At 45.8% G+C, this 22848-nt stretch overlaps 1 long non-coding RNA gene across 1 annotated transcript; it reads right to left on the bottom strand.

The window, feature by feature from the left end:
- Positions 1 to 1352: 1352 nt before the first annotated feature.
- Positions 1353 to 22569, bottom strand: LOC130830227 (uncharacterized). Its single transcript, XR_009047760.1, has 4 exons — positions 21774 to 22569; positions 9923 to 10049; positions 7995 to 8044; positions 1353 to 4496 (listed from the first exon to the last, which is right to left on the bottom strand). It is a non-coding gene; the product is annotated as an uncharacterized LOC130830227 (long non-coding RNA).
- Between the last annotated feature and the right edge of the window lie 279 nt (positions 22570 to 22848).

The raw sequence follows: 22848 nt of genomic DNA, 5'->3' as shown, positions 1-22848 counted from the left end.
TGTGTGAAGCTTAAACCTAAGTATAATAACTGATTCACACACATCTTGAGGAAAGGAAAGTTAGAAAATGGGGAGGGGAAGTAATATAAAGGGAGATATATTCCTAGATTCCACCTAGGGAGGTGCCACAATGTTGTATATTTTTGGAAAGGTACATCTATGATGTTCTTTTGCAATGTCAATCATAGTGGCAAACTTTGAAAGAGCAATGTCTGCCAACATTTAAAGCACAATTTAAGCTAGATCCGTACTAATAATTCGCAGCAGAACTAAAGCAATAAAACCCAAGGATAGTCTCTTTATATATAAGAAGGCAGGGTTGCAGGTGGGACTAGCTGTTTGTTTTATTCTATTTTATTTGCACAAGAAGCATTTTTGTAACTTGAACTTCCCAATAATGAATTCCACTTCTCAACCCAGCCTACAGCCTAAATGGAAGTTCCCATCAGAAAATTAAAATGTTTGTCTGGATAAAATAACTTCTAAATGAACTCTCTATTTCTTTTCATTTCTTTTTGTATTTTCTGCAATGTAGCCCCTCGCAATGATATTAGTTCTAGTGTGGGAAAATATTATAATTGAGATCTGGTAAGTTATTTGCAGACTTCAAGTTTTTCTTTACACTGTGCTGACATTTAGTACAGCCCTGGTGAGGAAAACAATACTACCATTCATAGCTCTAGACGTAGATTTCAATCGACTTAAGCGGGCACAATGAAACTTGGTCATTCACTGGTTACCCATATTGTGTTCTCAAATTTTCTCTCAGCAAAAGTATAATGACTCAGTATTGTATGGTTGCATAGACAAGGGCTCGGAACAAGAGACACTAGTTTTGTCTGACGGTGTGAGAAAGTCGTGAAGGGATCTTTTCTTCCAGATGGTGTTAAATTCAGCTGCCTTTTTAACATTGGCCTTGCACAGCAATCTGCTGCTCCCCTTTCACAAAGACTGTGCTTGGTTCCCACTAGTTAACATGCATACTCACGCAACCTGCAACTTCACTCCAACTGTTTTACAATGCAGTGGTATGCTAAATAAACTTGATCCGGTTTCTGCCAATGTTAAAACTAGCTTTCAAAGAACTACTTAACTGATATTTACACTTCTTTTGACTTAAATGTACATGCCTTTGGAATATTTCAGATTTCAAAGAAATATCACCTTATTATAAGGTCACTGTAGAGATTACCTCGGACACCCTTCAGACCCATGCTCAGATACAGTATCTCTCTTCAACACACACAAATAAAACAAAATGTCAGAAGTTTGATGTGTAATAGAAAAAAGAAAAATTGGGACATGTTGCAGCAAGAGCAGTGGAACAGCAAAAAATAAAATGAAAATAATAACATTGAAATGTATTTTTATTGATCGATAAGTCATGTAACATTAGTATGATACAAAGCAAGTTTGATATGACAATGGCAAACACATAATTATAATATTGTTTATTTTCCTTAGATGTTATATTTAACACATTTACATAAAAGACCAAGATGTAGGCAAAAGCTTCAGTAATTTGACTCCATTGAGTGCTTTCAGTAAACAATAGATTTCCCCAGCAAACATCTTATTGCCTTAATTGAACCTCCTTGAGAAAGAAAACCACACACTTTGTAATGTAAATGTTAATTGTAGTAGACAATGGTTCTAGGTAAATAGCACCCCTGGACATGAAGTAAATGAAAGGAATACAGGCACTTAACAATGAAAGGTTGTTTGCACAAACAGTGCTTCAAATGTAAATAAACAAGGGTCTTCTCAATGGTCACTACAGTAGTAAAACTTTGGCACGTGTTCAGCAGCCAAATTGAGAATTTACGTTAATAAAGTCTCTCAGAGTTTCTAACTGAAACTAACAGTGCTTTTACAGGCTTCTCCAGTCTGCCGTCTTATAAGGAGTTGAAACTACAAAGGAAAATGTAATGCCCTTGAAGAAAAACTATATATTTGGGATTTGGGATTATCAGTAATCTAGGCCACGTGGAAGATAACAGGTCATTTTGGACATTTTCTAATGCAATGTTTGTATTTATATTTAAACGCCTATACAAATGTTTGCTTGGCGACACGTGAGAAAAATGTAAGGACTTCTATGAAAATATTACAGTGGGGACCTCTACAATTAGCCAAAGTTTCTGCTAAGCACAGTCATTTTTATGTTAAATAAAAATGGCTGTTTAGAACACCTCTAGCTGGTACTATACCAGAACAAACTTTTATCATATTGTAATTAACTCTCTTTAGGTTGATGATTTTATCATTTTACTTCCAGTGTGTTCCTACTAGCATAATTAGACCAAGTTCCTAGATATATCATGCTCAGAGGTAAACAGCCTGATGAAATGATCTTAATGTCCATTACATAGACATACATAGTTTTAAACATAACCCACCCAAAACAAAAGGCAAAAGGTGGTCACAAGGCCACAAGTAGGGACTCAGAATTTGATAGGAAGGGCAGGCAGTAACGGGACTTTTTTGGGAACTGTTTTCTACTAGCTTTCCTTAAATATTGAAAATCTCAGCCGAAGAAAAAAGCCAAACTTAATTATGGCCAGATTAAACAGCGGTTGTAAAATTAACAGAAACAGACAGTGCGCAGCAGCTACAGGCCAGTTGGTGCTGCCATTTGGGAGGCTGCAGATGGCTGTGGGTGGGAAATGCCTCTACTTTCTTAAGCGATGGAGATGAGTATGGTGTGTGCACTTGATGTTTTTTTCATACCCCCACCCCCCAACAGGGCTGTCTGTCATAGGCTGCCGGGCCCCGCTTTACCACTTGCCCCCGAGCGTGGGAATCGGAGCGTCCTGCCGTTCACATCTCCTGCATTCCGTTTAGCGGAATCAATTAGGCAAGACAGACCCTCAGATCCCCCACCCCCCTTCCATTTTTGTCAGGTCTATATACGTCCTAATTATTTCAGTTTGGGATGCCAGAGCTGTTTCCTGGATAGACCTGATCATCCTTAAACAAAAAGAGAGGAGGCGCACACGTGGGTTGTGGCGTAAATGTCACTTTCATTTCCAATGCTAGGCGCAGAGTAAGACAGAACATTTTTTTAACACTTTGACAAGAGGGGAGGCGATCTCGTCTCCATCATGTCTTTCTGCTTCAGTAGCTTCCTCAAGGAAACCCTCTTGGAACAGAGAAGCATCTGTCCTTGTATTTTGAATAGAAGAATAAAAATCAGGCTTTGCTTTTTTTTTTTTTTTTTTTTTTTTTTGCATTTTCCCTCCTAGCTCTATGTCCTCAGTAGATACAAATTATTAACCTTCCAATATAGACTTTTCTGAAAGTCTAATTTCATATAATTTGACATACAACCCAGATACATGCAGTTTCCAAGCATAATCTTCAAAATTTTCAGGGGAGGGGCCTCGGAAGGGAACAGCCTACATCTACATATATGGAATCATTTTCAAACGAGGTACCAGACATCTCTACAACAGCTTTCTAAAAAATAAAAACAAAAACCCTCCATATATAAATTTTTGCCTTAAAATAGGACAAACTACATGACCTGTTTACTCATTAGCCCTATACAATTCTCCTTTGAGCTGCAACAACCTCTCACGAAATATCTGCACCTTTATGTTTTGGCATACGTGTGTCACTTAATTTCCTCTAATCCCACCTCTCACCAAAAGGGAAAAACAAACACAAAAACAAAGTTAGATTCAATAAGTATTCCTGACCTTTCTGGTTTTTACTGTCTCTTGGTTGTAGTTCATTCTCACACGCTGCCCGGCGATCTTGAAGGAGTTTTTACTTTCGGTTATCTAGCTTTATGAAGACCAATACACTCATACAGCTAGATAACCAAAGATAACAACTCGCTTCCCTCACAGCCTCTGTCTTCTTTTGCCCAGACTCCAGATCCGGATCTTTCTGGCAGTACCGAAGAGTAGTCCTCCAGGATACCTTGCCGCGCAAAAAGATTCTTCCTTGTGTGTAAATATGACCTGGTTTCTGTTTGTGTGTGCGGCTAAAACATCCAAACGAGAGCTGTTGCTTTGAAAGTTTATTCCAAACTTTTTTTTTTCCTTTCAGCAAGTAATCTCCAGCAGCGTTAGCCAACAATTCATCTATTAATATCAGAAAATAAAAGCAGCTATCAAGGTGCAGCAAGCAGTTACGAGGGAGTAGCAGCATCCGTCCCTTCTCAGGCCTCTATTTGCATTGTAAATCGCTTCATTCGCACGCAAGACTCTTTAGTCTCCCTCTACAGAGACGTAGAAAGCCAACGGCAATTTCCAGCGCAGGTTAAGGAGGAAGGAAAAAAAAATCCCATTCTATAGAAGAAGTGACAGCTGATTCAAGGATCTGCTCCGGATCCTTTTGGGTTAGGCACCATGAGCTTTTTACCAAGCGGTGGCAGCTTGATTGCACATATCTTGTGTGTGTGTGTTTTAGGGGGATGATCCTCGATTTCACAGGGCTTCTAGGCTGGGGAGAAGATGCCGTCTTGCTGGCGTGCTGCTGCCCCGGCTCTGAAAGAAGGAGAAAAGGGCCATCATTGGAGGGGCTTTCACTGCCAAAATGTGGACCAGCCCGGCAAGGTCAAAGGTTCGAGACCGCGGGAGACCAAGGTAATGATGATGTCATGAGAACTCTCAAGTACACGGTTATTGGTATGCATCAGTGATCATCCAACTGCCCCACGCCTGCTGCCCGAGCAGCGGTAGAGGCAGCAGCAGCAGCCGGCAGCATTGCAACAGCCCTATTTTCTCAATCAACATCTCTTCCGCTAGCACTACCGCCTGCTCCTGGAAAAGCAACCCGCGGCCTTTTACCTCCTCGGTGCTAGTGTAGATCGCTCTAATATCCAAAGACTGGAAGAAATCTCTCTCTAAGGACAGATAAAAGCATTTCAGATCTGGGGAACGTCTTTACCTGCATTTCTCTTCTGGCAGATTGCATGGGCAGACAGATGGAAGGCACTTTGCGATTGCTTAAAGCAGGGCCTTGCTTTCTGGGGCTGGGAATCAGATCTGTATTACGCAGTGAGTCGATGTGTGATTACATTGACAATTTGCTCTGGTGGTGTGTTTTTAATGGCTTCACAGTTCAGGCATGTTTTGTATCTATGTACCGTGGCGATAGGGCAGCGTATTTTGTTCTGTAAGCTCAGAGTGAATGCTCTAAGCAAGCCGACTTCATCCTGGTTTTAAAAAAATAACTCTGTATACAGGGTGTGCCTTAGAATGTAGCACAGGTAAACACTGAGGCAATAGTTTCTAATGTGGTACACAACTCTGCTGTAATAAAAATGCTGAGGCTTTGTCTGCGGTTTCAAACATCAGTTGTCATACAGAAGGGCAAAATGTACTAGTCTTCCTTATGAAAATTATTTTTAAAAGGATTGTTACTTCATTAAAAAGACAGATAAAACACCTGGGTGTTAAGAGCATAACTCTACCCCCGCCTTCCCCTTCCCCACCCCCACGTTTCTTCTATCTAGAGAGGAATGTTGTTTTATTAGTTAATTAGCCTCATTCTTTTTCTTAGGACTTTTCAAAGTGTGACTATGACCACTTAAAGACCTCTTTTCTTCTTCTCTCTCCTTCATAATGGGTAATCTATGTCTAATGCATCTATGATATGTATAATTCTAATAGATGTCCCTCAACAGAACATCTGTCTGTCCACATAAGATGCATATTCACCATGGGTAGACATTATGGACTGTAATGGGTTATGTTTGGTGGTGTTACTATTCTTTAAATATATGCTACAAGCGAATGTCATAAATCCTCATATTCATTTCACACATCACTAGTTTATCACAATACTCTCATTTTCATAGGTTGACTATTTTCCCCATCACTAAAACACTTTCATAATTAATATACATTCTTTCATTAATTCAATAATTTATTCATTTAAGACATGAGTGTGAATATGGTTATCAAATTACATACAGAGCCCACACATATGTAAATCCTACAGAAAAGACTGACAAGAAAACAGAATTGCTAAGAAAAGCCCCCAATTAAGAGTTCAAACAACAGTATTACACCAATTAAATGTGTAACTTAGTAACACGGATGCCAACTTTTCCCTAGATTTTTTAGTAATTTACTTTTTTTGGTGACCATTCTTGTCCTGATTATTTAGAAGAGACTAAGCTATGGAAATCGCTCATCTTTCCTTTTCAAATTTTGGAACACGAAGTACAATCGGAAATGGCTGCATTGGGTTATATATAAAACATACATGCAAACTACAAACTCAATCAGAGACACACACACCCATAGAGTTACTGTTCCTTCTTGAACTACGAAGCACAACATAAACTAATGGATAAAAATTGAACACATCACTGAAGTACATGTCACTTTTGACATTATGTAAAACCCTAATGAGCTTTGCTTCCTTGGAAGATTGAGAGTGTTTTGGCCTTGCTTTCCAAGACCTAGAAGAAGAATCATTACTGATTTGGCATGTACTACATAAAGGAAGCATATGATCAGATGAATTCAATTCCTTAACTCAAAACCCCAAGAAATGTCACATATTTTTAGAATATCTTTTTGCTTTATATATGTCTGGGTGGGGGTTGGTGAAAGTAGAGAGATGTGATGCATGTATGTCTGTGTGTGTAGTCATCACTATATTTGTGTGAATTTGCAAATTAATGTGACTAATTTCCACATTTAACAATTAAATGCATTTTTAGAACCAAAGTAACTATCATGAAAGCCAAGACACTGAACATCTGACATGCTTCTACATTAGAAGCTAAAGAATACACTGTCTTAAAATAGCATCTTCTGTAGCAATGTCACATAGTCATATCAACTAACTCCAGGACTGGCCCCTTGCCTGTCACATATATTGCAGATTCATTATGAGAGTGCCAAAAAGTGAATTTATCCAACATAATGATTATGGGCAGTCTTTTCATTAGCCATATATAGCCAATTAAATATTTTACCTCTCCATCACCTTTCAAGGCATGAAGAAATAAAAGATACATAGCAAGGCTTAACACTGAGCACCTGGGTATTCTGAATATTGCCAAGGTTTATCAAATACCTTTCAAGGGTTGTATTATTATCTATGATGTGAGACAAGTTGAAACAATTGTGCTACTCTAAAAATTCCTAGCAATGTCTGCCATACATTGTTAAGAGCAACTATTAACACCTACATATTCTTATTTCAGTTATTTTTGCTTTTCAAAAAGCTATTTAGCTGAGCTACAGAATACCCTTTTTGAAATCTGCATATTGAAGGATATACTGAATTCATATGGCTTGCCTACTCATTCTCTAATAAATTGCCATTAATGGCCAGTAGATTAGGACATGTTTGTCATGCTTGTTTTCTAATCTTTTTATAGGTCTCCAGATAGCTGAAACATGAATTGAAACATCCTGGTTTTCTTGGGAATAAACAATCTCTGCTTAAGTTAAAAGTGAAAAGTTATGATTTTCCACATATTTAGATTAGAATTATACTATTCCATAAATGCAAATACATCAGGTTTGCCACTAATATTTAGAACACCTCTCTGAATCCTATTCAGACCTCTGCAGAGTATATAAAGAAATTGGCCTATCACCAAAATCCCTTTTCAATATTGAGTTTGTATGATTCTCATGCATGTAAACCATAGTCCACTAATATAGTCAAGACTACCATTTTCCACATAAAAATCATTTAATTTATAGTGGTTTGTATAGTTCAGGCAAGGTACTTGACTGGCTTATTTTCTAATAAAAGTGTCCTATTATTTCTTCTGTAGCCTGAATTTCTTTTTCATAAGCAGCTAAGGTTATCTTTGCATTATCCTTGATATATAATATACACAGGCTACCTATCGGGAGAAAACTGCACATATGGAAACTTAGATTTTTCTGGAATTGTTTCTATTGCATGAACTGGGACATATGCAATATACTGCAGGTCTGCCACCCAGTAAATAATATTCTTCTTTTTTTGTACATCACTTTAATTTTATCAAATATAAATTTTTAAATTACCTTTGGTTGGTTGGATTGTCTATTCATTTTACGCTTCTTTGTAGTCTGATCTGAAAAATAGTCAAGAAAACAAATGATCACAGTTTTATATATATATACATACATATACATATATATATAATCATGCCTAGATATGGCTTCATTTAAAGTATTGCAATTACCACGATTCCTTAAAATGCCGAGAGATTCCAGAAAACCCCAGTACAATACATCCTGTGCTTCAGCACCCACAGGGTTAAATATGCTAATTTGCATTTAAATGGAGACATGTATGATAATAGGAATGCAAAATATGCAGAATCTGGAGGGGTTTGGGAAATTAATTTTTTTCTTGCTTCTTTTATTTTTAGCTTGGAAGAAAGAGAGACTCAAGAAACATTAGGGATTTGAACATTGTAACCTGCCATACAAAAGAGGAGGGAGAGTTCTTCCATGTAAGAATTTTAAGACTGGAGCAAAGTCATATTTTTTAAATGTTCAAGGCACTGAATTTCCAGGCCTTTCAAACAATGGGAATCCCTGGATAAATATCTAATCCATTAGAAAGATGCAAATAGTTTACTGTAAGGCCACAGCTCGGTGAAATGTGCATTCATAGCTATGGCTCCTGATTGGCTATTTCCTCCAGTAAATCAATGAATAATGTAAAACCTGATTGCTGTAAAGTGGTGGATTTTTTTTATTCCCTTCCCCCATCCCCCCTCGACTCAATATGCAAGAAGTCTTACACTCCCGAAAATAGGTGCTTTTCTTTTACGATTTTTTTTTAATGTTTATTGTTATTTTGGAGTGGCGGGGTGGGGCTACTGTTTTGCAAAATGAAAGTACTGCACTGGTTCAATTACGCTGACTATAGGAGCTCATTTCTCGAGACAGCGCCCTACCTACTGGTGCCAAGGTGGGGAAGGAGGGTGGCCGGCAGAGGTAGGCACCACGATAGGGAGGAAACTGGATCCATCCCCGCCGTTCTAGGCCCAAGGCAGCCACATCTCCCAAAGAGCCCCCGGCCGTGGCCGTGACTTGACAGAGCCTCTGGACTAACTTCTGATCAATTCCACTGCTGCCCTGACCCCTCAAGACAGTTCCCCATTCAAACACCGCTGGTACATTTGCAAGAGAAAACGTCGCAGACACTAATGCAAACACATTGCCTGGGTTCCCCCCCCCCCGCCCTGGGTTCCCTCAAACAATTCCAAGCCAAAGAAGGAAGGTCTTGCCTCCCTCTGCGGGGTCTGGGCTCCCAGAAAACCACAGAGACCCGGCTTTCGCTCAGATACCAGAAGAGTCAGAAGCTGAAACGCTCCAATAAGTAACCACGACGGTTGCATCCTGATCAATCTGAACTTGGGATAACCCCGTAACGTGGCCTCTTGCTTCTCTGAATGCCAAAGGCAAAGAGAAAAAGGAAGTGGAAATCCACCAGTTCTAGTTAGCTACCGTACATAAGTTTCCACCAGAATCCAGTCAGATCCTCATTTCACTGCCGGCTAATTGCAACTTTGACGTGGTTAAAAGAATTGTTCAAAATGCGAATCCTGAATCCAGGAATGCAAAATACAATGCACTTGGCTCTAGGTTTAAAAGGGAAAAGTCCCACTATCAACAACACAAAACTACATACAAAATTCTCCTTTCCAACGAGAAAATTTCCTGGCATCTTTCTGCAATTGGGGGGGGGGGGGTCAGGCCACTGGATAATTAACAGTCCTGGCTCAGACAACTCACGAGATCAACAGGTTTAGCATCCGAAATACACAATCAATTAGCTGAAGCAAAGCCCCGGACTGGCCCTCGGAGCGGCCCGCAGCGGGGCTCTGCGGGCAGCGGCTCGCGGGCGAGGTGAGGAGCGCGGGCGCCGGGCCGCGGCAGGCACTGCTGGCCCGGCGCCGCCGGCCGAGTTGCCGCCTGCGGGCCGCCACGATACTCACTGGCTCTCCTCCCTGCGCCAGGCAGTGTTGCCCCCAATCCAGCTAGGCAGGAATCGAGGCGCCGGCCAGAAGACAAGATCCAGAGTCATAGGGCAGCCGCAGTACACAAGCAGTCTCCTTTCGGCGTCTCGAAAAAAGAAAAAAAAAATTTGTTTTCAGACCATCCCTCTCCTTAGCACATTTAAAACTGCCGCTCAATTCCACACGATGATTCTTGCTTGATTGCGTCTAAAATAGTTTAAACGGATCTTCCCTTCTGGGGAAAGAGAGAAAGCCGCAAAAGACGAAGGAGGAAAAAAAGCCAACTTTTCCCCCCCCCCACGCCAGGCACTTGCTCCCTGAGCCTCGGAGTGGAGAGTGAAGTGGTGTGTGCGAGGCTCGGCAAGTTTTTGGGGGGGCTGTCCAAGGTCTAGTCCAGCCCCCTCTGCCGAGGAGGACGTGCTCTGAAACTCAACCAATTTCCCCACTGCTTTTGTTACTGATGAACTGAAGCCCTATTGTTCATCCATTGCCACGGTCTTTTTCAGTCCCCACACTACGTCCTGCGTTGCCAGAGATAATGAATTTGCACCCAAACCTCTCATAGTCCGCTCCTGACAGACGGAACAAATTAGAAATGCCTCGTCTGAAGGAGGGCAATGGCTACATTTTCCTATTGTAGGAAGCAAAGCACAGATCTCTTTGGAAACTTCTTTTGCCTTTTCTACCTTTTATTTCCTTCTCCCTCTTTTTCTGTTTTCCTCCAGTTTTTTTTTCTCTCGATCTCTTTAGACTCTTTTTTTTTTTTTTAAGAATAACCCTGTCTTGTTTTCCCAATGCATCATTTTTATGTAAGTTGTGGATCTTTTCTACCTTCCCTCCTTCTTTCCTTTCCTTTCTTTCTTAAGGACTCCTTTGCAATTTTATTTACAAACTTGGAGAATGACCTTTTGACTTGCAGACTTTTTTTTTTTTTAAAGAAGGTCTTTTGGTTTAAGTCTCCCTTCCTCACTCCTCCCCCTCTTTTCGTTGTGGTCCTTAAATGTGTTTGGCTAAAGACAGCAATACATTTTAAGGATTTTTATTCTTTAAACTCCAGAGCTATTCAAAAGGTACCAGGGACGCTCCATAGGGGTTAGCTATTTGAGGAGGAAGAAAAGCGTGTGTGTGCGTGCGTGTGTGTGTGTGTGTGTGTTCCAGGGAAAGAGGCAGAGAGATGTGGGAGGGTGTGGGTGGGGGTGTGCAGGGAGAGAAGGGTGGGAGCCTTGAAGGGAAGGTGGGCTTCCTGGAACGCGAGCCGGGAGGCTGTCAGGGGTGTAGGCGCTAGAGGGAGGTGCAAGAATCCGTCTCGCCGAGGGCAGCTTGCACCCCTAGGCCTGTTCGCGCGCCCCGGCCGGCTGCAGCCTGAGCGCGGGTGTCTGAGCGCGCCGGCGCCTGTTCCGAGCCTGCGCGCGTGCGACAGGGGGCGGCGGGGGGCGGGGGGCTGTAAAAATTCTGACGAGTGGCCCGTATGTAAATGTGGCCGGCGGGGAGCGGGGAGGGGGTAATGAGAGCCGCGGGCGTGCAGCCCCGCCGGCGGCCCCCAGCTTTCCCGCCAAGTGCAGCCGGAGGACAGACAGCCATGCGTGTCCTTGGCGGGAGGGCCCCCGCCCGCCGCGCGCGCCCGCCCCCGCGCACACGCACACACTCCCATCGCCGGCGTGGGGCCCGGTGGCCACGAGCATGTCAGGAAAACAAAGCTAGGGCTGCGAGGTGGAACGAAGAAACGGCAGCCTTGGCGGCCAAGGGCAGGACCCGAAAGCCAGCACAGCGGTCTCCGGCGCCCGTTCCTTGCCACCCCGCAGCCCGGCCTTCAGCCCCCGGCCCTGGCCCAGGAGAGGCCGAGGACCATGTCTTAGCTGCCTAGGAGAGGGTGGCGAGCAGAAGCAGGGGCGGACGTGCGCAGGGAGGTGCCCCCGGCCCCCGCCGGGTGCGCGGGCACGCACACACGGGCGCGCGGGGCCGGTGTGGGGAGTCTGAAGGCCTCCCTGCCGCGTTGCCGAGAGCCGCTACCTCCTGGCGGAGGCTGCCGAGCTCCAAGGAAAAAGTACACCAGGCTAAATCCGGCAAGACACCGCCCGTGCCTGCGGCCACCCAATCGTTCACACCTCAACACCCCGCCCCCGCTCCCCCACCCCCGACAATGTAATCGAAAGGACCTGGCTATTCAGAGACAGCCTTGTCTGACCCCCTCCCCCTTCAAATGGGTGTAACTCGAACTCCAGCCCAGGAGCTCTGGCCTAGATGGCCCTGAAGATAAGTCCCAGAGGTGGCCGTGGAGAGACACCGATCTCTCGCACGTCACCCTCACAGCGCCTGCCTCAGTGCTCACTAGCCCAAGCACCTCCCCAAGAGACCACACACACACACACACACACACACACACAGACACACACACAGAAGACACTCCCATCACATTAAAACGCACTCTCAAGGCACGGCTGTTAATGAAGCTGACGCGCTTAATGAGTGCACAGGTAAATAGGTACCGAAACAAGAAGCCCCCACCCATCGCCTGGGCGATTTACCTCTCCCTACTGGAAACACGTGTAGCTTATCGTGTTTTAGGAGTGATTTGCTCTTGTCTGAGGTCTCCCCCTCCTCTTCTTGTGGAGAGAAGCCAAAAAAAAAAAAAAAAAAAAAAAAATCATGTTCCATTGTCAGAGTCTTCTTTCTGATAAGCTACCCAAGCACTGGTCTAAAGCATTTGGGGATTTGATTTGGTTTGTTATCTGTTGTTTTTGGTTTGTTGTTTTTTGGTGTGTTGTTTTTCTGAGGGAAGCAAGAGAACGTGTGTTTGGTGGGGCTGGATGTGCAGGACAAGAGCCTGCGGTGCGGCCTGAAGGCTGGTGAGGCTGGAAGCCAAGCAGCGGAGAAAGAAGGCGGCGGTTCGTCCTCCCCCGGGGTCGACACACGAGTTCCCTCGGCCCCCTCGGGCCTTGGATCTGCCACCGCCGTTGCCGCCGCCCGTACTAGCGGGCTCCGCCGGCTGCCGCTCCGTGTTTTCCCCCATCCCGGCTTCACGTTCAAGGTTTAGCTGCGAGGTCACGTCCATTGACGTCAGCTCCCTGTCTCCCTCTACGTCCGGCTACATTTACATACATCAAGGAAATTAGGGCATTAAAAAAATATGCAAATCCTGCGCGAAGAGGAGCCTGTGCATTCCTGGCGCGATCGCCTTTTATTGAAGCTTTTAATTAAAGGGGCCAGTCGGCGAGCCCCTGAAACAACCGCCAAAACCCCCAAAAGAGAAAAATAAACGCTGTAGCCTTCGGGAACGGTTGTTTCGGCTCCTGTTCTGTGGGCGGTTGAGGACCGCCGGCTGCCCGGCTCGGAGAAGAACAGGTTAGAGGAGGCAGCTCCAGCCCATGCATAATCAGGGCTCCGCGGCGCCTCCATTCTTTCCTCCTCCTCCTCCTCCTCCTCCTCCTCCTCTCCTCCTCCTCCACCTCTCCTCCTCCTCCTGCTCCCGCTCCTGTTGGTTCCAGCGTGTATTATTTTTAATACTGATGCATATGTAAAGATAGATTTGCATTTTTTAATTCGCGAAAAGTTCAGGTTTATCGTTTTATTGATTCTCTCCCGCACTTTTTTTTTTTTTTTTTTTTGCTATCTTATTATGTCTCTATGTCTCTCTTGTCCCTTTCTGTCTGTCTTTATTTTTTGGCAAGTGTCTGCTGCTCTCTTGCTAGGTAATATGCACAGTTGCTTCCCTGCTTCTGTTTATTTAAGGCTCCAAATATGCACATCTGTCATGTATGTAATGCCAGCTGTATAACCTCTTGGTATGGCCATAAAAGAAGACACATTTTTTTTTTCTTTCCTGACATACCCCCTTGATCGGCTGTAATGCCCATGGCTCAAGGCTCAAAGTTTGATTGTCTAATTAACTTCATATTAGCAAAACAGTCTGGGCCAGTGCATTTGAGATAATGTATGTATAAAAGAGACTCCAAAGATTTCTAAAGAATTTTTGTGCTGATTAACTGAGAGGTGCAGCATTCACCGCCCTACTGCTTTCCAGCATTTCTTATAGCAAAAAAAAATCTATTTTAAAATGTGTAGAAACAGCAACGGACAGCCTTCTGCAAGGAAGACATTTTCAACCATGTTGTATGTTATACCTTATCTGCTTCATTCAAAATTTACTGAATTTCATTTTTATCTTAATATGACTGGAAACAAGGCATATTATCTTGATTGAAAAGCATCCTTAGTTCCTGACTTTGGAATGAAAACAAATAAACAAAACAGTTTACTATATTAAGCCAGTTGATTTGCCCTAAAATATACAGGCCTTGAGTTAGATTTCAAGCAATGGAAATCTTATTTACAGGGTCGAATTTCTCTTTTTGGCAATATGTCTATTCAGCACAATGGCTTCTGAAAAATATATATGTATAAAGTCCACTTTAAAAATTTCCCCAAAGCTATCATTTTAAGAAGACTGAATCCATAATTGCATAGCCACAAAGAACAGCAAAAGGCACACATGCAGCTTATTCAATTAAACAAGTCCGAGTACATGCACAGTTTTCTTATGAATGACTTACCTGCACAGATACTCAGGGCAAGACTCACCCTCCCCAATGGCTTTCATGTATAAATATTCACATGTATTTTCCCCATTTTAAAACTACAGCTCTATGGCATCTTTCATGCTGGACTATCCAGCATCCATTTTTAGCACCCTTAATTCTTATGGCATTTCCAGCCTTACCCCTGGCTGTAGTTTTTCCAAGCCTATACTAAAGTGCTCATATGATATGTCACCCAATAAAAAGTGGTCAGGTGGCTACACGTAAAACATTTAAAAATGGAGATGCACTATCCTTTAGGTTTGCCCTTACTTTGCCATATATTGCAAGATTACGTTTCCTAAAGTACATTTTCATCACATTTTATGAATAGTTGCAGGATTCCACAACTGGTTACAGAATTGCCAGTTTCGGGGTGGGGGGGCACCCGTCTGAGTGAAACAATTCAGCAGGTTAAATGTCTCTTCGACTTTGGCTGCAATTCAGTCGTGCCTGGCGGTTTGTTCCTACCTGGACTCTGGCACATACCTGCCCGCCTTTATGCAGGAATCAGGACAAACACACCAGCCACGTTGCAGGGCATACAGTGGCGGTGCATATATTTAGATGGTAGTAGCAAGGACTGTGTGCATGTAGGGATGTCTGTGCATGCATCTGTGTACAGACGCGCGTGTGTGTGTGTGCGCGCGCGCGCTCGCGCTGTGTGACAAGGGACACAGAGAGGTACACTTCTTATCTCTGATCTCTCTGTAATCTCCTTTTCTGTTTCTAATCTCCCTTATTGGCGCATGGTAGTAACCTGAAGCCTCTGAACCGTCACCGTCCCTGCCGTGTGCTCGCTGTAGCTTACCCCCGGGGCCTGCGGCTTGGTGGCTCGCTGGTTCGGTGAATGTTGTGGTGGAGGGATGGTAGCGCCGCTGCCGCTGCCACCGCGGGTCCGGGTGCTCTGTCCCAGCCCGGCAGCCGAGCGCGCGGTGCCGGAGCCCCCTCCCACCCCGCCCTCAGCCCCATCCTCCCCTCCCCTCTGCGCCTCCTCTCCTCCCGCCCCCCCCCCCCGCCCGCCCCGTATTACCATATGGAGGCCAAGTCCCTGCGAATCACAGCAGCAGCGGGCGGTATTTGAATAAGCCCCGCAACCCGCACAGACCCCTACTCCTCCGCAGGCAGCGTGCCCAGCACCAAGGGCCAACACTCCGGCCGGTAACCTGTCAGCGGCTGACACCTCCCCAAAGTGCCCTGGGCGCGCGGGAGGGAGAGTGCTGGGCCTCCCACTTGCTACTTTTATGTTAACTTGGCTGATAGGATCAGGCAATAAATAGGGGAGGGGGAGACAGAGAGAGATACACACCGAGAGATGGGGGGGGTGACGGAGGGGAAGAGGAGAAGGGAGAGTAAGGAGCGGGAGAGGCGTTGGAGGGAAGGGGGAGAGACAGAAGCTGGGGAAAGGGGCAAAATCGGGGAAAGGAGCCCAAAGAGTTGAGTGAAAGAGGGAGCGAAATGGGGAGGGAGTAGGGAAACGATGGGAGAGGGAGAGATGGCCAAATATCCGAATTTGGACTTTCCAAGCTAAAAATACCACCTCACTGAACTTCACAACCTCCAATTAGACACGTGTTTCTCCCCCCTCCCACGACACCGAATGATTAATTTGCCATCTCAATCAGAAATAATTATTTAGAATTGTATAACAGATATAGGATTTAAAGAAAGGAGCCAATTTTGGGAAACACAGCGAAAGGCATGATATTTAAAGATGATGTTGGCCACCTCATATTAAACATTTAAGGCTTGCCTTGAAGACTCAGGCACTTGCCCAGCCTTGTCTTCTGAGACAGCGAGACCGAGGCCCAGAGTCAGGAATAAGATGTTTTCCGAAATATTTTGGAATTTTTTCTTTCTCCCTCTTTGGCATTTGATTGTTACATTTTTCTTCTACACGAATTGATTACGTTTACCAAAAGAAAATGCAGATAAAGTGTGGATCTTTTTTAAAAATTTTTCCTGCAAAATATCCCCACATCTTAACTAAGAATATGATTTTAAACGTTGGTTTAAATGCATAGCCAGTTCCATTTTACATGCTAATTCTTTCAAATAATTTGAGATTCCGAACTTAGCGTTTTCAATACGGTTCCCCCCTCCCTATCTCAAATCGGAGCAGTGATTTCCCAGTACAAAATAATCGGACTCATAATAAAATCTCCAGTTACCTAGAGGATGTACCCATTGTAAATATCCCTCTCGGTATTCAGAAGCCAAACTCCCCTCCTTTTGAGACACACACAAAAAAGAACCCTTCTGATTAATAATCTCTCACGCGGCACACCGAGGCCGAAGGCAAGGAGCCGCAGGACGCCGAAGAAGGGAGCAAAATTCTCAATACCTAGAATTTCAATACAGATTCCAAAGACTTGCTAACTGCTAGGTTTCCGAAGGGGGAATACTACTTGGCAAGCAACGCTTTCGGGGAAGACAGCCACCTCCAGACACGGACTCCTTCCTGGGTCGGGGGAGGGGGGCGGTGGCGGTTACTCGGCATTTCTGCGCACAGACGTGCGTACAAGACGGTATGTAGCTCAGGCATGTGGCCAGGCCCAGCTTTCTTTCTTTTCTTTCTTTCTCTTTTTTTTTTTTAAAAGGCAAGAAATCGAAACCAATCCACTGTTTCTGTGGCTAGCTCCCGCGAAGCTGGGATTGCAACCTCTCGTTTATTTTTAAAGCCAGTGTGGAGCCCCGGTTGAATGCCCGGCTCGAGATTTTACCAGGATGGTCCCAGTGACCAGTCGCTGCCCACAGCACGTGAAAAGAAGAGAAAGGAGGGAGAGTTGGTGGCCTCGAGCCGCTTCCGTCGGGGCCCCCGCGTTTCGCCCCAACAGACCCCTCTCTTCTTTCTCTCCCCGAAGGCGCTCCCTCAGGCCGGCCAGTGTCGCTGCGGTCGTGGCCAGGTGAGCGAGGGGACGGCCCCCGGGGGCAGCGGCCCTCTCTCGCGAGCTCTGGTGGGTCTGCGAACCCGCCGGGCGCGCAAGGCTGAGTGGCTCTGGGGGGCCAGCGCGGGGCTCCCGGCTCCGGCCGGCAGGGGAACAGCGACACCTACTGGCCGCGTGCGCACCGCGTCGGGGCCGTCGGGGCGGCCCTGGGCTGGGGGTACCCGGCTGCGTGCACTCGGGAGGCCGCAGGAATCTGCGCCCAAGGCTCGGCCCCGCCCTCTAGGCCTCGCTTGCCCCGGGTAAAGCAAAGGCTCAGCTTGTAGAGACCTCTAGGGGACTGCAGGACAGGCCTGCACACTCGCACGCGAGCACGCACGCCCTCCAGCCCGAGGCTCTTTCTTCTGGGGAACCGAGGGCTCCGCAGACACAGTGGGCCGCCGTCTCCCGGATGTATGAAAGACCCAGCCGGCGGTTGGCGCCCTGACCTCTCCGGCTTCATGACCCAGGTCTCTTCACCACCCCCATTTCAGTGCTGACTAAAGATGATATCTTTACAAATTAGGAACCAAGGAAAGTTCATTATCCTCCCTTAAGAAGGGAAATGTAGGAGTCAAGGACACAAACACACTCAGTGGCTGGCACCAGGCAAGCGGCCCGGCCGAGCCCTCCTGCTCGCCAGCCTCGGGCACGATGAGGGCACCCTCACCGCCGCCGGCGATTGAGATTTGGTAGCTTTTCTTTAAGAATTATGATCTTCTTGATTACACCGGAAGTAAAGGCATATTTGGGGTGGTGGTGATATTTTCAGACCTGAGGATGGATAGATGATAGATAGATAGATAGATAGATAGATAGATAGATAGATGATAGATAGATAGATAGATAGATAGATAGATAGATAGATAGATAGATGATAGATAGATAATAGATAGATATGGATAAATCGATCCTGCTAAATGTAAATGGGAATGCTACGATTGTTAGCTTCGGTTGGGAAAGGTGGGAGAGGGTGCCAAGGGAAGGCGAGGCCTGGGGAAAACCTAGCAAGGGTAGGGATGAAAAGAAACCAAATCGTATATTCCAGATTTCCCTTCTCTCCTCAGTCTTTTCTGCTCAAGGAAATAGCTATTTCCTATGAAAAGAAGATGTAGGTGGTCCCACACTGTGTGGAGGAGGGAAGGATCTCAGGCTCTTCTTCCTCAGATGCCTCCGTTTCCTATGTTGAGTTCTGAGGCTCACCTGGGCCTGAGAAACCTAAGTGTGATTCAGGTGTTAACTTGCTTAAACATTAAAATATATTCCTTCTCCTAGAGAGATTGGGCTATTTGAACGAATTTGAATCCTTGAGGTTTTCCATTTAAAACACTGCTCATTTAAAATTCCAGAATTAAAAAAAAAAAACTTTTCATTTAAAGTTTGAGTTCATCTTGGAAGTTATTTTCCTTAGCTTTAGATACTGGTTGAAACAATGGTCTAAAGTGTTTTGAGGGAAAGGGGAGGAGGGTCTTGTTAGGGCTAAATTTTTGTCTGCATTCTCTACAATTACAAAAGTTTTGCTAATTCTGTTTTGTTTAAATAAAATTGGAATGCCTCAGAGCCCCTTAAGTCAAGAGTTTTAGATCAAGATTTTTGCTTTAAAAAAAAAAAATCTCTAAAATGCTCACGAAGGCTGCTCTTAAACTCAGTTTTGCAAGTATTTTTTTCTCTTTTAAAATTTTTTCTTCAAGTGTATCTGAACGTGTCCTGATAATGTATGGATTCACATCCAGAGCAGGCCCTTAGCAGTATGTATGGTGCACGAATAAACCCGTATAATAATGAATAAAACAGAGCTATATTCTAATGACATCTCTGTTGATGAATCCTGTACTCCACTGCATATCAAAGTCAACTTTTTCCTGGTACAATGGAAAAAGAAAATTTCATAGAACACATAATGATTACAGAAAAATTAAATTGCACTGGGCACATAACAAGCAACCGTTAATCAAACCCAGTTCAGAGGTGTCTTTGGGAACTGAAAGCACTTGAAAAATGGAGGGGTTGAATTTTTTCCCCTCTTAAGAAGCATTAAGATTCTAGAATGTGGCTTTATTTGTGACTTGAAAATCTTATCTAGAATGGGTTCTTATTGTTGTTTGATAGTCTTTGGTTTTATTTACTCTAAATATTATTGATTTAACATTAAAGAACATAGAAAAATAGAATTTGTGTCAAAATAGTGGAATTTCTCTATATACCTAATCATCCCCAAAGCATAAACATGTTAAACCCTAATTAAAAGACTGTTTATTTTGAATAGAAAATTAGGCCAGTGAAATTGTTTCTTATTCACAAGAAATATGAATGTATGCATATTATTATATTACATGTAGCATTACATATATGGTGGGTATATATAAAAATATATAAACCATGCATATCCATGAGTGTTACAGTGGATTGTTACAGCATGTGTGTGAAGTAAGGGTGGAGACAAGGCTTCTTATTCTATTTAGGTCTTCCTTAATATATTTCTCTTTAAATTCCTCTTATTTAGCAAGTAAATTAAGGAATGCAGACAGGCTAAACTGTCATTAAACTGTGTCTGTGTTCCTTTGTCACACCTGCCCTCCCTCTGGGCTCACAGTGTGTGTGTGTGTGTGTGTGTGTGTGTGTGTGTGTGTACTTCCTCTCCTGCTTGTTGAGAAGCATGAAGGAAGGAAGTGATGCAAGGATGGGATTATTGATCAGAAAGGCATATCATTGTATGTAAAATGAGATGGAAATATTTGAAACCCTGCTAAATTTCAGCTAGATGGTTATCTGGGGTGGGGGGACTTGTATGTGGTAGCTAGCAGGCTGATTGCATAAATCACTTGGGGAAGAGGGGAGAGGCTCCCTGTGCCTGGAGTGGCCTCCCTTTCAGCTGCGGTGAAACCCGCAGGGGCTCAATGACGTTTGGCTTCAGGGAGTAGAGCTCCAAGGACACCTGTGTGCATCTGGTTGGAGACAGGTGTGTGTGTGTGTGTGTGTGTGCGCGCGCGTGTGCTCGCATGTGTGTAGGGAGGAGTAGGTACTTTATCAAAAATTCATTTGAAAAAATATTGATCCTAAAATTATGCCATATCATCGATTGGAGTCAGGCACCAAGGTCACTAACATGTCCAGGTTCACTCATGGACCGCGGAACATTACTGCTTTTGATGGTACGAATATGGCTTCTTTCATGTCTTTGGTTCTTTATGGTACTTCCTTAGAGTGAGGCGAGGCTGTAGCCTCCCCCTCCTCTCTTCTTCATCCCGGCAAACAAAACCATCCTGCCACTTGAGCCATCTGCCGCAGGTGTAATGGATGGCAGGGGGCCGACCTAACCACACTTCAGTCTCTTCTAGGTCGTCACCGCTCTGCACCAAACAAATGAGTCCTGTTTCGCCACTAGGGTGCCGGGGTGGATGGTGGATGCCGGCCCCCGCCCCTGGCAGAGTTCGGCGCTTAGAAACCAGAGCCAGCTGACAACACACGAAATACACAGGCACAGAGAAAACGCCGAGCCAACGCGCGCTCCCTCTGCCCCTCCCTCTGCTCTCTGTGCACATGGAAGACATGTACACAGCTTTTACACATTTAAAAGCCCTCGCGACTTCCTCTGAATTCTTGGTTACTTATGAAAGCCTTTCCCACTGCACATAGCCCTTGATGTGTGTGTGAGTGTGTGTGTGTGTTTGTGTGTGCGCGCGCGCGCGCGAATGTGCGTGTGTTTAAAACGCTTATTGGTAGGTCATCAGCAGCTGATCAGACATAGTAATCCAATAATCTTTTTGAATGCATACAGTTTTTCGTTAAAGGTAATTTTTTAAAAAGAGAAAAAAGGAAAAAGGAAATCTGTCGATTTCCTGTGCAAGTCTTGGGTTCCCAATTCAGGTTCCAGGGAACCACAAAGCTGCGCAGCCCCCGCCTCGCTAAACTTTCCCTTTCCAAGGTTTGCGCGAGGCGCAAATGTTCGTTTCGTGACAGAGTAGGGACTGATTTGCACGCGGGTGTGTGAAAGCGGGGAGCTGTGGGGACGCTCAGCATAGGGAGAGAAATCGGGAAGCGGGAACCTCCACCCCCTCCCGTAGCCGCTTGGATCCCCGGCAGGACGCGCAGGGTGCCCCGGGGCAGGAGCGGGAGTCCAACCTTTCCAGGCGCAAAGCACCCTTTTGACCTCGGCCCTCTGATCTGATCCCTGCCCGCCGCGCCTCAGCCCGCCCGCCTGCTCTCACCCCACCCCCATTTTTATCCACATTTGAGTAGTCCCAGGTAATACTGCCCATCTCCCGGGCCTGGGCGATGGGCGGAGGCTGGACCACGCCAGGAATCGAACTCCGCTGTCCCCAGAGTACTTACCTCCAGTAAGGCCCTGGCAAATGGTGGCCCTGAAGCGTCAAGTTTCCTCTCCCAGCCGCTGTGCCAGATTCTCCTCCTGCCTGCTGCTCCTCTCAGCGGACTCGCGCCTCTCTCTCTCTCTCTCTCACCCCTCCGTCACACACGAGGATTACTTGTGACTTTTAGAGGCAAAAGCTTGCTTATTCAGAGAAGAGAGGGAGGGGAGAGGGAAGGGAGGCGGGAGGAAGGAGAGAGAGGGGGAGACAGAAGTAGAAGGGGGATGGAGGATGCAGAGGAGGTGGAGAATCGGAGGTAGTGAAGGCGTAGGTAGAGGAGGAGGAGGGAGGGGAGGGGTAGGGTGGAGTAACCGAAGATGGGCTGGGATGGGACGGCGAGGAATACAGGGCTCCCCACGCAGCTGCCGTGCGACGCCCCCAGCGTCCCGGGGGAGCCGGTGCGTCAGATCGCGGCTGGCTTAGGCGGGGCAGTACAAAAGCGCCGCGGGACCCCCTTCGCGGGCTTCTACCCCTCTAGAGCGAGAGCCGCAGGCCGCTCCACGCTCCATCTAGGACGGCGGAGGGTTTTCCTCCGCCCGGACAGGGGTGGCTGTCTAGGGCCTCCAAGCTCCATGGAACTTAGATTTCATTCCTGGGCTCCTGGCCACCCTTGCCCGCGTCTCAGACAAGAGCTGAAAGCCCGCGCAGCCACCGTGCGTCCTCACCCTAACCGCCGGCGCCCACCTTAGCCATAGCCCTTGGGCTGGGCACCGCTCACCCGGGCGGCTGCTGCACCGCCCCGGCTCAGCCTCAGCCCTGCGTTCCACATTTGGGGCACCCCCTCCGCTTGTTATGACGGAAGGAGGGGTGTGTGTGTGTGTGTGTGTGTGTGTGTGTGTGTGTGTGTGTGTGTGTGCGCGCGCGCGCGCGCGTGCAGCGCGCAAGCTCCAGGCTGGAAAGAAGGTAAAATCCCGGCACGAAAAAGTAGCTTCGATCTCCCGCAGCTTGGAGCCCCCGCGACCTAGTCCGATTATATCCAGTATTTGAGATTACAGCCTGCAGCAAGGACCAAGGCGGGAGCTCACCGGATCAGTTCAACT

The sequence above is a fragment of the Hippopotamus amphibius genome, chromosome 1, assembly GCF_030028045.1.
Source record: "Hippopotamus amphibius kiboko isolate mHipAmp2 chromosome 1, mHipAmp2.hap2, whole genome shotgun sequence".
NCBI classification, from domain to species: Eukaryota; Metazoa; Chordata; class Mammalia; order Artiodactyla; family Hippopotamidae; genus Hippopotamus; species Hippopotamus amphibius.
This window is presented reverse-complemented; position numbering and strand designations above follow the sequence as displayed.